This window comes from Suricata suricatta, chromosome 1 (assembly GCF_006229205.1).
Source record: "Suricata suricatta isolate VVHF042 chromosome 1, meerkat_22Aug2017_6uvM2_HiC, whole genome shotgun sequence".
In the NCBI taxonomy this organism is placed as follows: Eukaryota; Metazoa; Chordata; class Mammalia; order Carnivora; family Herpestidae; genus Suricata; species Suricata suricatta.
In genome coordinates this window covers 81,224,767-81,241,979 of record NC_043700.1, presented here as the reverse complement: position 1 = coordinate 81,241,979, position 17,213 = coordinate 81,224,767, and the positions used below count along the sequence as shown (strand labels likewise).

Sequence of the window (17,213 nt, the reverse complement as noted above, 5' to 3'; positions counted from 1 at the left end):
TTCTAATAACTTTATTCCTAAGACCTTCCTTTTTTGGATACTAGTGGGAATTACATCACTTAATTTAATTTTCAGATTGTTTATTGCTTGTAACAGAAATGGAATGTTTTTGTATATTAATCTTATACCCTTCCACCTTGTTGAACTCATTCATTAGTTCTAACAGTGTGTGTGTGTGTGTGTGTGTGTGTGTGTGTGTGTACACACTTCTGGGGATTTTCTACATCCACAATAAAGTCATCTGCAAATAAACTTTTCATGCTTGATGTTTTTATTTTACTGTTGCCTTGTGGCCCTGTCTAGAACTTCTGGCATAATACTGAATAGAAGTGGCAAGAGCTAACATCCTTGCCTTATTCCCTGTCTTAGTGGGAAAGCATCTTATCTCTCACCATTATGCACGATGACAGCTGTAGGGGTTTTGTAGACGCCCTTTATCAGGCCGAGGACGGCTCTCTGCTGTTCCTAGCTTGTTGGGAGTTCCTATCGTGGGTGGATGTTGGATTCTGTCAAATGCTTTTTCAGCATCCATTGGGATAAAAATGTGTGTTTTGTCTTTTATTCTATTAATGGGGCATATTACATGAATTAATTTTCAGACCCTAAAGCAACCTCACATTAATAGAACACTTAGTTTCTACTGACCACATCTATTCCTGAGTAGGGGTCTCATCTTTCTTTGCAATACCCGTAATATTTTGCTTAAAATGGACATTAAAGATGGATACATTGTAGTAATTCTGAGTTGCAATATTCCCCCCTGGCCCTGAGGCTGGTGGTTGTTTCTGTGTCTGTTCATTTCTTTAGCTGTTTAGTAATTTGCCTGGATTACTTCTGTGAAATCGATGTCCCCGGCAGTGTGAGGTCACTGATGACTCTTCTCAGTTTTGTTTTTTAATTCTTGTTTTTATTTTTAATCATGGTTTTTCTAGGGGCGCCTGAGTGGCTCAGTCAGTTAAGCGTCCACGTCTTGACTTTGGCTTAGGTCATGATTTTGGGGTCATGAGATCAAGCCCTACATCGGGCTCGGGTGTGCTTAATAGTCTCAGTTTCCCTCTCCCTCTACCCCTCCTCCATCCTGGCTAGAGTGCTCATGCTCTCTCTCTGTCTCTCTCTCTCAAACAAAAAAGCAACAAAACAAAACAAAACAAAAACAAAAACCTGGTTTTCTAGTTGTCACCTCTGTGTCTGCACAGTCTTGTGCACAGCAGTCGGTGCTTTGACAGAGATTGTGATCAAATGCTTCAAGTCAGTAATAAAACCTCCATTCTCAGCCGACAGATCTGCTTGTGGGTAGAGCAGCACACTCGACGTCCAGGCCGTCCTCAAGTGCGTCTCCGACTCTGCTCTCCTCTGGGCCCTTCCATGTTTCCTCTACGCCTGTGACTCAGCCTCGGGAGTGGCCAGGAGTGTGCGGACAGCTCAGGGCCTCTGCTGCCTATGTGGGCAGTCTCCTCCAGAAGTATGCTTACCCCACCTATTTCTGCAACCTCAGACTAAAAGAGCCACGAGCCTCTCCGACCCCCTGCCACGAAGATCATTACGTCCACCAGCAAGGCCATGGGTCACGCGCCAACCATTCCAGACCAAGAGACTCTCAGCAGCAGTAGCAGCGTCTGCCAGTCCTTATGAACTGTGGTCTTCTACCCCCAAACCTCCATGACAACCGAGCAGGGCAAGGCATGGGCGCCGCCCGGGGCATGAATTCCACCAACTGCCACTATTCTTAACAGAAGTTCAGCAGATTTTCTAGTATAAACATTTCTCAGATTGTTTCATGCCTATACTCAATTTCCAGAGCACTGAAATGATTGTTTTTATTCACGTTGTCCAACTTCATATTTGCTTTTTAAAGAGCGGGTTTGTTGACCTCCTTACTAGCCCATCGCCAAAAGTCCCGCCCCAAGATTTATTTTTAAATGCTGTGGGTACTACACAGAAACTCAGCACTCCAGATTATTTATATCCCATCCAATATGACTCTTATAGTGTTAAATGTTACATAGTTCTTTGTGGGTCTGATAAAACATCTACCTTTTCAAGTGACTAAGGCCCAACTTGAAATTGTGGAATAAAAACACAATTGTTAAAGATTTAAGTCAAACCACTTAGAGGCCCAATTCTTGACAGACAGAAGAAACTCAGTAAATGACGTTTGATTTATAGGTGTGGATTACCACTGTTATTTTAAGGAAAATGTGCTTATTTCCCCCCATTTTTATGATATTTCTACCCACTACATCCCACCAACCATCTATCCCAAATGCCATACAAAGGATATAATTAAGGACCACTTTTTAAAACCTCCCGTAAAGCATCCAATCATAACCACATTTCACTTTTTCGCATGATCCATCTCTTGAAAGTCACGGTGGGTTTTCTAGCTAATCTCAAGCAAGTATCTGATTCAGATGCTGTTAATGTTAAACGGCAGTATCACTTGATTAATACATTGAAACTGTCATGGTCATCTTCATTTACCTCAATAAAGACTGTTCATTATTTTCAATGGCTCTTTATTGCTATATGCCTGAAATTATGAGATAAAAAAAAGCCAGCAAAGCAGTAGAAGATCCATAACCTCTACCCCCTATCTCTGAAGGAAGGAAAAAAACAAACACAGCACTTCCTATGGCATGATTCAACCTGGGAATAAAAAGAGCTTTGCCAACATCAACGAAAACTCACCACAGCTGGTAAAGTAAAAATCAATACCAGCCCCTTAAAGGGACATAAACATATTTGGCCCAAGATCATGTAACAGATCGGTACAGCCAGAAAAGGAGAACAGAAGGCTTGTCCTCTAATCACAGATCCCACTCTCCCTCTACTTCCATCGAAACCAAGAGACAGGGGCCCGTTACCCAAAGCTTTATCCCAGCCTCCCTTCTGCCTGAGAATTTTCTTCCTAAAAAAGAAGAACGATGGTGTGGAGAAGGACAGAGATTGGTTCACTGATCTGGCTGTGTTCACAGTTTCCCCAATGGAAAACGAACAAAGAATGAAAAGATCTGGCCTTCTTTTCCTTCAAAGGCAATGCAAGTATGATCAGAAAACCAAATCTTAAGTAAACTAACAAAGCACAGACTGATTTTGCTGTTTCAGCCCAGAATGGAATAGGTGTGTTAAATTTGCAACATACCACTCCAATTTTCTCCATGAGCACTTGCAGTTTTAGCTACCATCAGTTCTTACCATGTTAAAACACATTTCCCAAGCCTCTTCTCTATAATGAAACCACTCTGAAGGTTCCAAATTGCTTTCTCATGGGAGATGTTACCTCATACATCCTGATAACTGTTCTAATCCTCATTTAAGGAAGATAGGGAGCAGGTATTATATTTCCAATGAAAGGAAAGCCAAGTGCTTAAAAGATGCACCCAAGACGTCTCAGAGTTCCTTAGTAGCAAAGTGACAATTCAAAGTCACTGAAGTTGGTATAGAGCTGGGTCTAAAAACTGAGCTGACCCCCTCCTGGAACATCATCACTTTATGTAAGAAATGTGTCAAAGGTCCAAGTGGGAAGAAGACCAGAGGAATACTCTCACCTGTCTACACTAGTCAGTACACATGCACATGTTGATTCGTCAAAGGTTTTATTCTGTATGTTAACTAACCCAACAATGTTTCCCAGTTAATCCAGATGATTCTATGAAAACCACAAGTCTTTCCTCATGTACCATAACATATTTGGATGATAAAGTTTATGTTTGCCTTACAAAAGTTTATCACTATTTAATCATATCCTTGACCTAATAGATACTTTCAGTCTATAATGGGAGACGTTTTCCTTTTCAAAAAAAAAAAAGCCACTAAAACTAGATTCATATCTGGACTACCATGGCTTTCTCACAGCAACATGGAAAGATGAAAATCACTCAAATGAACCCTCTGTTTTTTTCTCTACCTGAAATCTGTTCTGTTTAACTTAACATTATATTTGGAGTAAGTTTAAAATCTGAAAAATTATTCCAGTCAAGGCCTGAAGTAGGAAAACTTACATAGAAGTAGAAGCAGAAAACACAAATCATGATTTTTAATAAGTCACACTGGGAAAGAGTAAGACCAGTCAACTTCCTCTCCGACTTATTTTCATGACACATTCGTAAATATTCAGAAGACAATAGTGACTTCAAATTCCACCAGACTATAGGTTTTAAATACCAGACTGAAAATCAGAAGACCCAAGACTTGTTGTCATTACCATTAATTACTTTTTAAGTAGCAACCCTACTCTAACACTGTGTCATTACATGGTTGTCTTTAAGGAGCTTACACTCTTGAGTAGAGGCTCATGATATTCACAAAACACAGAAATCACCCCAATAACAGGGACATAGTGATAAGTATCCCTCCATTTGTTTATTAGATATGCCCGAGCCACCTTGGCAGAAAAGAAACTTGTGTGCATTAGAATTCATTTTCCAAGTACACAGCATCCCTTGTCCCACAGAACTCCCAGTGGGCCTTTCCCAGCTGCACCAGTCCCCTGAGCAAGCACCTGCGGGCTGGTCGGAGCCACTCCCACCCAGGCCGCTGCGCAGCAATGCAGCGTCCGAGCACCCAGCTCCAATGTCGGTTTACAGATCCAGATGTCCACAAGCCCATGCCTTAAATAATTCAACTTGACTGGGTCCATGCTTCAGCTGTCCCATTCTTTCTCAAAACTCTTCTCTGCAAACTGAAATGAAGACTTGGGATTCTAGAATTGGAAGGAACTTTGCACGGGAGTCTGCAGGGGTTAGTTTCTACTGGTGCTGGCATCAGGACGTGATCTCCTCCTCCCAGGCCTGTTCTAGCTTCAACCTGCCACACTAGGTTGGGGTACAGCTGGAAACAACTAGCATTTCTTTTTGGGGAACATGGGTTAGGTCTGAGCTACCTAGGGAAAAATTCTAGATGGAGTGCGTGTAGTTTTAGATATCCTGGGAAGGAAGTACATAGCGAAAGGGAAGTACAGGGCACACTTGTGTACAAAGAAGAGAAAGCACTAAATGGTGTTGATGGGGTAGGGAATGAGTTGGGGAGCAGTGCGGAAAAAGAGCAGCAGGACCAAGAATGCTTCCTGGGGCCAAGGAACTGATGCCTGTGAGGCCAACGTGATGAGGGCTACAGGAAAGGCAGGGCCCTGGCTCACAGGCCTTGCCACAGGGGGTTAACAATGGGCAAGGTGCTTTGTTGCTCCTCATTTTAAAGTGGGGAGCATCACATGCTGCCAGTAACATTCTTTCAAAGGGAACTGCGCTACTAAAGTGTGCCCCTGCAGAAGCCTTGAAGGAGCACCAGATTCAAGTCCTACAGTGGCCACACACTGACTCCCTGTCTGAGGAAACATCCTGAAACATCCTCTAAGCTCAGTTTTCGAATCTGTAACAATATGGGACTGGCTCCTTGAATTAAGTCTGTCCCAGCTCTATGATTTTCATATGCGAGGTGCCTCAAGTTCCCCAAGGAAAGTTTTTGTATGAATTAAAAATGGCTTTAAGAACTCTGTCAACCCAACCATTCTCCCCTCCATGCTCTCTGCCTCAGCACAAGCAAGAGAATTACTTAAAAAGCATTGTAAGCTCCAGGTAATGGGCAGAAGAGAAGGGAGCAACTGTAAATGGGCTCTTTAGAGTAAAGCCCACCAAGCCATTAATGCTTTGCATAAGACAGAATGCGGATTCATCAGAAGCCTTTCTGAACACTGTACCTGGCTATTTAAATTCACAAGGCATTTGTTGTCACATTCCGTTTCTTATTAACAAGGCACAGAAGCCAGGGTACACTGACAGTTCTCTCAGTATCCCAGAACATAGGGGGCGGGGACATGACTCAACAACACTTTCTACACTTAGTATGGACATGCCACTTAAGGACTAGCACCACCTCCCCAGGCAAGCCCCCACCTCACCACAGTAGTTTTACTAGAAACTGTTACCTCGAGAACATATACCTCCCAAATCCACATGGACCCCCTGTCAATTTTAAAAGCTTCATATCTTGTTTCTTCACTTCTTTGAAACTCATTAGAAACCATACCTTTTGAGTATTTACTTCACCAAAATGTTCTTCAATCACTTGAATCCTAAAACCAGTAAGAGAGGAAGGGGCCTGGGGCAGGGTGGGAGGGGGTGGGATGGAGAGGAGAGGAAGAAAGAAAATGGGATGAGCAGAGGCTGAGTGAGGCTGGCTGCGGAGTGTGACACAGCTACCCACCACAGACAAAGAACACCATGCGACTCGAAGGGAGACAATGAGGGCTCAGAGAAAACGCAGAGCAGAGGGGCTGGCTGGGAAGCCCCAGCGCACCCCTCCCGAACCCCGAGCTCACTTCTTGCCAGATGACGGGCTCACAGCAGCTGCTCCACTGTGAAGAGACACACACAGTCATTTCCTGGCTAAAAGGATTTCTACCGTTTTAATTAGGTTTTTTTTTAAGATAAGAAATAACACCTCTCCCCTGCCACATTCCCCAGATACAGCTGTATGTTTCAACTATCAAAAGAACACACACTGATTTTGGTTTCTTAAAGAGCTTAGAATTTCTTGTGAAATAAATAATCTAAAGAGGAAAAAAGAAGTTCAGCAAAGTAGCTCATATCTGCCCTTGTTCACAAAAACACAGGTAGAAAAATTTTGATGGTAAGAGCGATGAGGTTTGAGAGACAGGGCTGGTTAATGTCGGTAAATTAACCTGACGGCATCACCACCCTTTGTCTTGTTTAGCTTGAGTGATAAGAAGATGGGGGAAGGGGGAAGAATTTTTAATACCTCACCTCTACTCTTTCCCAAAAAAGATCTAGAGCAGGTTAATTCACTAGTGATTCCCAGTCATCCTTGACAGAAAAGGAATTGGGGATTTCACAAGTAATATGTGTAAAATCTTCCTTAACCTAGAAAACATTAGGGGGAAGAAAAATCAACTCGGAACTGAGATCTAAAACCAAAACATGGAAAAAGTAATAGTGCAGCTGCTGAAGAGCCAGCTAGGAGGCTGGAGACATGATCACCACATGATCAGATCTTTTTAAAACCACTGCCTGTTTACAAACAAGGCATTCACTAAATAACACTCCAGGTACTAGAGGATGACAGGAGTGGGGTCTGCTCCTTTAAATAACAGACTGGAAAAAAATATTTCGATACCATCAGACAACGAGTGAAAATGAAACATCTTTTCTAACTGGAAAAATGCAGATCTAGCTGGGAAAATTGATTTCCACCCACCCTCCATTCTCCCAAAAGGAGATGAGAAAAAGAAAACAGAATAACTGGAGATGAATTTTGGTAATGAGCGCCCGTAAGCATTCACAGGGAGATGTGCTCGGATTTCATAGGTCTTTGGAAAAAAATCTTAATATGCATACGTGCGTCAAACACTCAGCAGTAAAATGCATTTAATGTTTAATTGTTTTTATACACTGCAAGAGGGAGTTAAAGTCTTGTCACTCACCCGGTGAAATCTGATCTCTCTCAAACCATCTCACCCAATGATGTTAAAGACCTTGCTGCTCTGACATAATTCAACCTCAAGACATCTTGTGGGAAACACAGGTCGGTTTTAAAGCACCAGGTGGGTAAACAGTCGTTACTTAGTCCCCCCAACCTTGAATTTTAGGGGTTGTATACTTAGCTTATCTTTGAAGTCTGTCACTTAGGATCATGTGCCCTGCAAGAGTTTTCTGAATTGAAGTAGACTTCATAAAATAAGCTGACTCCTTTTCACCAAAACAAATGAAGTGCCAAAAAAATTCTCTTATGTCTTGTCATTAATTCAAGGTGCCAATAGGGAGAAGGGCAGTGGGGAAAACAGAGACATAGAGCCCTTCCCTGTCCTGCTTAGTACTCAGATAAATAAACAAATTAGGTAACATTTGAAGACCCCTGGGCAAAGCTGAGAAAAAGGTAGTTGGCAGTACTCATTTGGCTGCAGTAGTTCTGTTGACCCCTAACAACTTCTAGCTAACTTTGCATCCAACCACAGCTGGGGATAAATTGGGATCAACATTCTATTTTCTATCAAATTCAAACAACAAAGCAGGTAGTAATAATAATAGCAAAAACAGAGTTCACCCTGTGCTGGGCACAATTCCAAGTGCTTTCCATATATTAACTCATTTAATCTTCTCATCAACACCTTGAAGTAGGTACTGTGCACATGAGAATACAAACTTGGTTGTACCTGAGAAATAAAAAGCTTCATAATGTTGGTGGTAAAATGGGATAGAGATGGTTCATAATTTTGAAAAGCAATCTCTGAAACCTACGTATCCTCCATGCTGCCTTACAGGCAATCATTGCTGGGGCAAATGATATAGGAAGAAATATACAGAGATCTCTCATCTGTGTTTTGCTTAAATAGCTTTGTTCATAAATTTCCAATGAAGAGAATACTAATCTCTATAGGGAGAAAAGTAAGATTTAAGAAAGAGTAGGGGGACAAAAGAGGATATTTCATAAAGGGTGGAAAGATGTCACAGTAGTTAACAATCTATCACCAACTTGAGGAAAATTATCTACACTCATTTAAAGAGCAGAAAATCTCAAAAGACAACTGGGCTGGTCCTTCTTAGAAATCATAATCATTACAGCGTTCACTTCCTGGGATTCTTCCTAAGGTGAATTCCTGGTAGCTAAAATAATAATAAGGGTATAGAAAATGAGGCAAAGAGAGACTAGGAAATGGTTCTGTATTTTGTTACATTTGGGGGTGGGGCGGCGGCGGAAGCCTCAGGGATCTAGAAGGAAAGAGGAAAGAGGAATAACAATTGAAAGAGGGGTCTTGTTTGTAGGGTGACAGATGGCAGCTGTACGTGCCATGGTGAGCATTGCATAATGTGTAGAACTGTCCAATCACTATGCTGTGTACCTGAAACTATACTTAATAAAAATACTTAATACAATTTTTTAAACCACTCACACACACACACACACACACAAAAGGTTCTGTATCTGTTGCTTCTTCCTTCTCACCCATTTTAAATTCAGCTGTTTGGAACAAAAGGGAGGAGGGAGGATCAGGTTATATTTCAAAGCCACCAGCCCGGAACAGCCTTAGAAGACCAGGCTGACCACACTCTTCTATCAAGAGCTAATTGAGAAAGTCAGAGGAAAATACTAGTTTCAGCAGGCTGCAATTTTTGACCCTGCGCCTTCTTCTATACCATCTTGAAGAAACCACCAGTGTTCATCCCCCGAAACTACTTCCTTCCTCTTCAACTAAAATCTCTGGGAAAGCCTGTCTGTTTTAGGGACACAGCCCTTTAGGCCACACTAACCCTGTAATGCACAGTCATGTATTTGGCCCTGCTGTCATAGAGAAGTTTTCATCAGTAAGAAACGGCATCGTTGGGTGTTAAGTCCATTTGGACTGCTGAGAAAAAAGATCCCAAATATCTAAGATTCATTATTTGTGATATTTACTCTAGGTTAGGCCCAGAGTTTGAATATTTTTTAAATGCTTTTGCATGGTGTTTACAGGTTGCTGACCTTTTAGAATCATACAACATGGTGAGGACTACATTTTCTGACCAAACATGTTCTCAAACAAAGTTGGTTTATTAGGAACACAGTTTACCACCTATCATTCATTCCCTTATAATACTGGTCCCTGTAAAAGAGATACTATGCACAGATAAGAGATGAAAAGGCAAATGGCAAATCTTATTCTTTTCTCCCCTTCAAGAGCCCGCCTTTCTATTGATTTTCAGATACTGAATATACATAGTTCATCTTCTGGATAATCTCAATGTGTCTCACTCTAATAAACAAACAAAATTTATGGGAATGGCAAAAAGAGATGAAATCTATATCTTAAACAACCCTTACACACACACACACACACACACACACACACACAAACACAAATAACACGATCTTCCATTGACTCTGCCATAGAACAGGCATTTCTATGCCTCTAAACTGTCAGCCTTCACAGGGTAGATCCACCTGTACATTTCCCCATGGCATAAACTCTTCACCGATTGATACGACAAGAAAGGGACAGTGAAATTGTTCATAAATTATAATTTGCAAATCTTGAGCTCTTTGAATATCTAAAATAGCCATTTTTTTTCTTAAAATTTTAATACCTTTCAAACTGACTTGATGGTAGTTATTCCTGGGAGTTTGAGCTCTCAATCAAATGCCATGATAGATACCCAAAATATAGTCTGCACTGACACCACAGTACAGATATAGGCATCTATCTGCTCAAGTGACCCAACAGACCATGAGGAGACAACACATCAGCCTCTGCCTGTTGTTCACATGTCACATGCATATCAGTCACCAGAATTTTGGTTTACTGACTGGGGACTGCCAGGAGACACGGAGAGGGGTCAAAGTCAGGAACCAGCAGCCCCCAGGCCTCCTGCGGCAGCATTAGGTATCTTACTTTTTTCTCCAAACAAGGTTTCCCTCAGCCCGCCCATCATGCATGCCCAGCCTATTTCCCCTAGTCCGTGCCAGTGTAGAATGCAGGCACCCACCCTTTTCGGTGGTCTCTTACTCCAGTTAGCAAGAGATCTTTCCCTATAAAGATCTGTTTTGTCCTCAGTCACCCGTGCTAGCCAATGTTGAAGAATCTTTACATTAGTTAATTATCTTACTTAACAGTAACGTGTATTATAATAATAATAATCAATTTTAGACATCACTTCACTAAGTTCTCCTTAAGTCAAGGAAACTATTCTCAGTAATCCAGGCACAAGAGCCACTCATTTATTTCATTCAGCAAATATGTACTGAGTACCTGGAAAGGTATCTAGAATCAGAGGAATTTTATCAGTTAAAGCTAAACTCCTTTGAAAGAAAATGTATCTTAGCATAATACCATTATTTATACATCTGAAGGCTGGTCTTACCATTTGTTGAGCAAATGGCTGGACGGTATATAAAATTAATGAACTTCTGGTGATCCAAAGAAACTGTTTTTAACTAAGACAATGTGAAAACAGGCACTGCTTTTACTGGGCTCTTCCACATTCTAAAAATTTTGTTTCCCAGTGCAAAAGGTAGCTTTTTCCTTGCATGCAGACAAGTAGGACAGACTAAACTAAATAAAGTGAAAAAAAAATCAGAGAAACTTCATCTTTGTTCTCTATCGTGCTCTACTTTAAAAAAATTATTAATATTGGCTACAAATAAGAGGGCCCTATTTCAAAGTTAGTTCTAGATCTCTCTGAAGACTCATTTCACCGGATTCTAAACTGCATATCTGGCATTCAGCAGAAGGAACAAATTTAAATCAGATGTTTTGACTGGGGTGATTGGAAATTTGTATCACTGATAAGTATTCCTACACACACACACACACACATCTATGTTTGCGGCATATGATAGGAGTGTTTTTAAATGTTAGCATTCATTCAATGTGAATGCTATTCATTCAATGTGAATTCAATGTGAATGTATATACTTATTTGCTAGTATAGTCATATTTGCTCCTTAATTCATTCTCTTTGTAGGAGGAAGATCAGTCTGAACCACTTAAAAATTAGAACTAAGAATTTTCATTTAAAGAAATGCTGTTTGTTTTCAAGCACATTACTACCTAGAACTAAATCAATAAAATATAAGTGTTGCCAAATGTTAAGTCCTTAAGGTATCTACTTAAATGCATTTTGTTGAGTATAGTCACATAACTACCACAGTTTCATAAGATCTACTCATGTTAGAAAAAATCCTCTAAGGATCATTTGAAACAAGAGAAGTGTCAAAATATTGTGAAAGGGGGCACCCTTGATAAAAATATAAAGCTGTTTTCTTAATTTGAAAGAAGGGAAACAAATGAAATAATGATGCCATTAAATATAAAAAGACATATAATGGCCCTAAACAGTCTACTCTGATGACTTTACAAACCAGAGAAAGAATATCCATTAGTTTTATTCAATGAGGGGATTTTTGAATTTTTGGGGGGCTGGGGATGGCTCACCTGAGCTAGTGACGCTAATAATTGTTATTAGCGCTTTCGGTTTGGCCATATACATCTAATCTCTCTGTCCATTTGTAGACTGGCAAGTTTCTATTTATGTGGAGAAGAAATGCTTTAATTAGCATATTAATCACTTCCCCAAAGTGGTATAAACAATTTATTTTCTTACTCAATCCACCTTAAACAGTCCACCATTAAAAGAGAGAGAAAAGAGGGGAGCCTGGGTGGCTCAGTCGGTTAAGCGTCTGACTTCAGCTCAGGTCATGATCTCGCGGTTTGAGCCCCCACATTGGGCTCTGTGCTTACAGCTCTTAAAGTCTGGAGCCTTCTTAGAATTCTGTGTCTCCCTCTATCTCTCTGCCCCTCCCCTGTTCACACTCTGTCTCTCTCTCCCTCAAATAAATAAATATATATTTTTTTAATTTTAAAAAGAGAGGAAAGGGAAGAAAACCCTTTTCATGGAAAATTATAATGAAAATGTCTTCTTGCCTAAAGTATCAAAAATTCTGAATTTGTGACTGTAAATTAATGTTTACACATATTTATTTGAGAAGTAATATAAATTTCAAAAAATGATCTACAGATGTTTTAAGTGTTACCTATTATTTAATACCTCTTCAATCAGACAAATTTTATAGGAAGTTTTAAAACACAGATAATTCCTGCAAGTTTGACAACCAAAAAATATTTGCTTTGGAGCTAATTCAATGAGGAAAATGAAATAAAAGGATGAGTGCCATTTAGATTCAAAAACAAGTTTTGCTTCTAAGAGCTAAGCTTTAGTCCCCATGATTTATGACAACCTATTATGCTGTATTTGCCAGAGGACATAAGCTGTGAGTGTGACAGGCTGTGGTGACAGACGTACCTGGAAAGTCAGCATGACTGGAGATCTCCGTGGTCTTGGTTCACTCCCCCTTCCCAGACTCCAATAATTGGCCATCAAGTCCCTCCATTCTTACTTCCCGGGTCTGCGGCTCGCTTTCCTCCCACCTGCTGTACCCCATCCAGTCACGACCTCTCGCCTTGATTTATGACATTTCCAACGAGTAAGCTTCTCACCTTTATTCTCTCATGTACTTCACCACCAAATAAATGCTCCCAAATTCCATTTGGTACTTGTTTAATGGCATTCCAAGAGACCACTCTGCCTAACAAATAAAATCTGTATCTCTTTAACCAGCAAGTCAAGTTTCCCTAGGATCTGGCTCTAACCTACCTTCTAAGCTCTAGGTTCTACTCCTCCTCTCTTATCCTCATTGTCCCATTATGTAGACACCCAGTGAGCCAGCTGCCCTGGCACCATCCCATAGAGGGCACTGAAACATCGCTAATGAAGTAGAAAGACAGTGCCAGTTAATTCAGGTGCCTACCCTCAAACTCTTTACTTGTGCAATGTAAACCAGACTCACTCCCAAACAATACCCTGGGCAAAGAGACCATGTGACTCTATCCACACAAATTACTCCTATCCATGGTGAGTATGACTAACTGTATCCAATTATGAGGGATAAGAAAAAAAAAACCAACTGTCAAGTGAAAAACAAGTCCAAATAAGTTAAAATGTCACATTACATTCAGAGCATGTAAGAGACATCTTATTTTGTTTGAACATAAAGAAACATAAAGGTGGGGCGCCTGGGTGGCTCAGTCGGTTAAGTCTCCAACTTCGGCTCAGGTCAGATCTCACGTTCGTGGGTTCGAGCCCCACGTCCGGCTCTGTGCTGACAGCTAGCTCAGAGCCTGGAGCCTGTTTCAGATTCTGTGTCTCCCTCCCTCTGACCCTCCCCCTCTCATGCTCTGTCTCTTCTGTATCAAAAATAAATAAAACATTAAAAAATTTTAAAAAAAGAAACATAATGGAAGGTATGCTGACTTTATCAATAGAAAATAATTTTTCCCTTACCCTCCCACTAGAAAATGTTCAACAAATAGTCAAGGAGCCAAATGCTTCGCTTGTCAGGACTACGGCCACATCTCAGTTTGTCTTCACCCTTGCTATCTGGTCTACCCAGAGCCCCATGAACACACCTTGCCATTCTTCCACTTTCCTTTGCACATGTCGCTCCCTCCTCTGGAATACTGTCCTTAGTTCTCTGAAGTCTCTACTTTTTTCCGTGACATTTTCCTTAATCTCACTAGCCAAAACCAATCTCTCTGTCCTCTGAAATTCTGTATTCATGACATAATAGCTTATTGTCTTTTGTGCCATTTTTTAAAAAATTTTTAATGTTTATTCTTTGAGAGAGAGAGAGAGAGAGAGAGAGAGAGAGGGAGAGAGAGAGAGAGAACAAGCGCATGAATAGGGGAGGGGCAGAGAGAGGGAGACACAGAATCTGAAGTATGCTCCAGGCTCTGAGCTGTCAGCACAGAGCCCGAAGCAGGGTTCATTCAAACTCATGAACTGCGAGATCATGACCTGAGCCAAAGCTGGATGCTCAACTGACTGAGCCACTCAGGTGCCCCATACCACTTTTCTTTTTTTAAGAAAAAATGTACACCTACCTCATACACAGCCCTGTTCTAAGAGTCTTATATGCACTTTCCCCGTTTATTTTTCAAAATAACCTTAGATATTATCTTCATTTCCATTTTACAGATGAATAAACTAAGGTTTACTGAAATTAGATAACTTGTACAAAGCTATACACCCAGGAAGGAACATGGTTTAAATCCAGATATCCAGAGTCTGGAGCTTCTACCAGAATGTCACAGGCTTCAGCCTTACTCCTGGAGCCCTGGTATAAGTTATTTGAGGGTAAGCATCATATTTTTGTATATATGTGCCTCCCCACATCCCCAAAAGAAACCATTTCCTGACCGTCATCGATAGTAAATGTATGTTAACAACGGTGCTAGGACTATTGGCCTCTTCTGATAGAAATGCTATCTAGATTCCACTGTAACTTCAACTGTTCAGAAAACATGTCAGAGTAGGAAGAGGCTTCCTTCCTGCATGCTGCAGGAGAGGCACTGCAGAAGCTACGTAACTTGGAACCACCTTTCCAAGATCTTCTGCTAAATTAGCCTTATAATTTTTAGTCACAGCTTTTAAATCTTTCCTGGGGAGTTTGTCCCTCAGTTGTTCTAAGCAGCTCACCATCTAACACTGCTCCGACTTCTCAACACTGTAGTAGAACAGTAAAGTAACGCCATATGCTCATTTGTTAAGCAGCTTGACATTAATATCCAACCAAACAACCAGAGAAGAGAGTAATTAAAATGACAAGGCACTGTCAAGGATTAAAAAAAAATAAGATGTCCAAAAGTCTAATGCAGATGTAACTTAATTTGTAATGAGATGACTCATCAAAGCAGGATGGGAGGAGTATAAAGATTTAGCTACACGTCTAGCATTGTAAAATCTGGGAACAGCCTAAATGCCCAAAAGTAAGGAACTGCTTAAATAAACAGTGGTATATCCAAACAATGGAATACTGTACAACCATCAGAAATTATCTAGCCCTCAGATAGTCTCATTCGTATGAGATAAATGAGAAAGAAATGATGCCTCCCCTCAGGGTGCTTAGAATCTAGATGATGATACAGTAGAATATGTAATAATAAGAAATTTTTGACTGTTGAGTGACATGGTGGGTTACAACAGAGTTGTTGTATTTCTTCATAACTTGAAGATGCATGCATTCTATGTTCACAGACTGCCTTGAAGAAACAGACATCTTAGTGAGTAGGTCTGGCAAGATTTAATTTTAAAGAAAAAAACATACATTTTCCTTTCTCCTCCACCCCTCCAACATGCAAACTCCATTTATCCATACTTAACATTCATTCATTTATACAATAAACATTTACTGTTTTATCAAGTCAAAAAAAAAAAAAAAAGAAAGAAAGAAAGAGAGAGAGAGAGAGAAGTAAAGCTGCATATCCTAAAACAAAATTCTGAATGAAAAGTCAGCAAGTACAAATCTAAGAAAGATTTGGAACTGCAAGTGAAACCAATTTTCAGATAGCCTTTTTACATTTTTCTATACACATTATAAACATATATTAATGTGTGAATTAAAAGGCTTACAATGACCACTTATGATGGTATTGTGTATTGATGCATTTAAAGAAAAACAAACAAAAGAGAGGAATCAAAGTCAAGTACATATAAAGCAAGAAGAAATGAAATTTAAATTCTCTTATGAATGGCAATAAAAAGGACATCTACCACTCTAGGTTACTGTTTTGCATAAGTCCTGAGGATGTATCTAATTAGCAAGAAGATAAACGCTATAATAATTTCTTAAGCTAAACAATAATAACTTTTAAGAATTATAATATTCTAATCTTTTTACTCTTTTAAATTCTTCATTGTTAGCTATAAAGGAAAACTTCAAGTTGATGAAGAATATATTTTAAAAACCCACATATTTAATGTTAAGAAAGACTGAAAGGTTTCCCACTAAGATCAGAAACAAGGCAAGAACGTTTGCTCTCATGTTATTCAACACGTTTGCTCTCATGTTATTCAACAAAGTTATGCTATTCAACAACATAATCACTGTTATAATAATAACAAATGACTGTTATTCAACAAAGTATTAGAAGTGCTCGCCAGGGCAACAAGGCAGGAAAAGGAAATAAAAGGTATGCTCCTCTTTGCAGATAACATAACTGTCTATGTAAAAATCCAAGGAATCTGCCAAAAAAAAAAAAAAAAACCCTCCTAGGGCTAGTAAGTCCAGCAAAGTTGCAAGATACAAGATTAATATACAAAAATATGACTATATTTCTATACACTAGCAAAAAATGTGAGCACCAAAATTAAAAGTATAATGCCATTTATAATCACTGAAAAATGAAATAGGCATAAACCTAATAAAACACACATAGCACTTACATACTGAAAATTTAAAAAGCAAGATGAATGAAGTTCTAAATAGATGGGCAGGCATGCTGAACTCATGGATTGGAACATTCTACATGGTAAAAATGTCAATTTCCTCAAATTGATATATAAAATGAATGCAATTCTTACCAAAATTTCAGCAAGATTTTTTGTATATAAAGACAAGAATATTCTAAAATTTATATGAAAAAGCAAAGAAATGAGAATAACAAAAAATTTTGGAAAAGAATAAACAATGGAAGGAACAAATGAAAGGAAGAACAAAGTGAAGGCAGCCAGCCTACCTGATTTCAAGACTCATACAGCAACAGGTAATCAAGTCAGTAGTACTAGTGAAGAGAGAGACAACAGATCACTGGAACAGAATAGAGAAACTAAGAAACAGACTCACACGAAGTAAGTACATTCAAATGATTTTTAACAAAGATGCAAAAG

General features: G+C 39.7%; 1 protein-coding gene across 2 annotated transcripts in view; it reads right to left on the bottom strand.

The window, feature by feature from the left end:
• MAML3 (mastermind like transcriptional coactivator 3) overlaps window positions 1-17,213 on the bottom strand; it is a 404,763-nt gene that overhangs the window by 257,813 nt on the left and 129,737 nt on the right. The window lies entirely within an intron of this gene.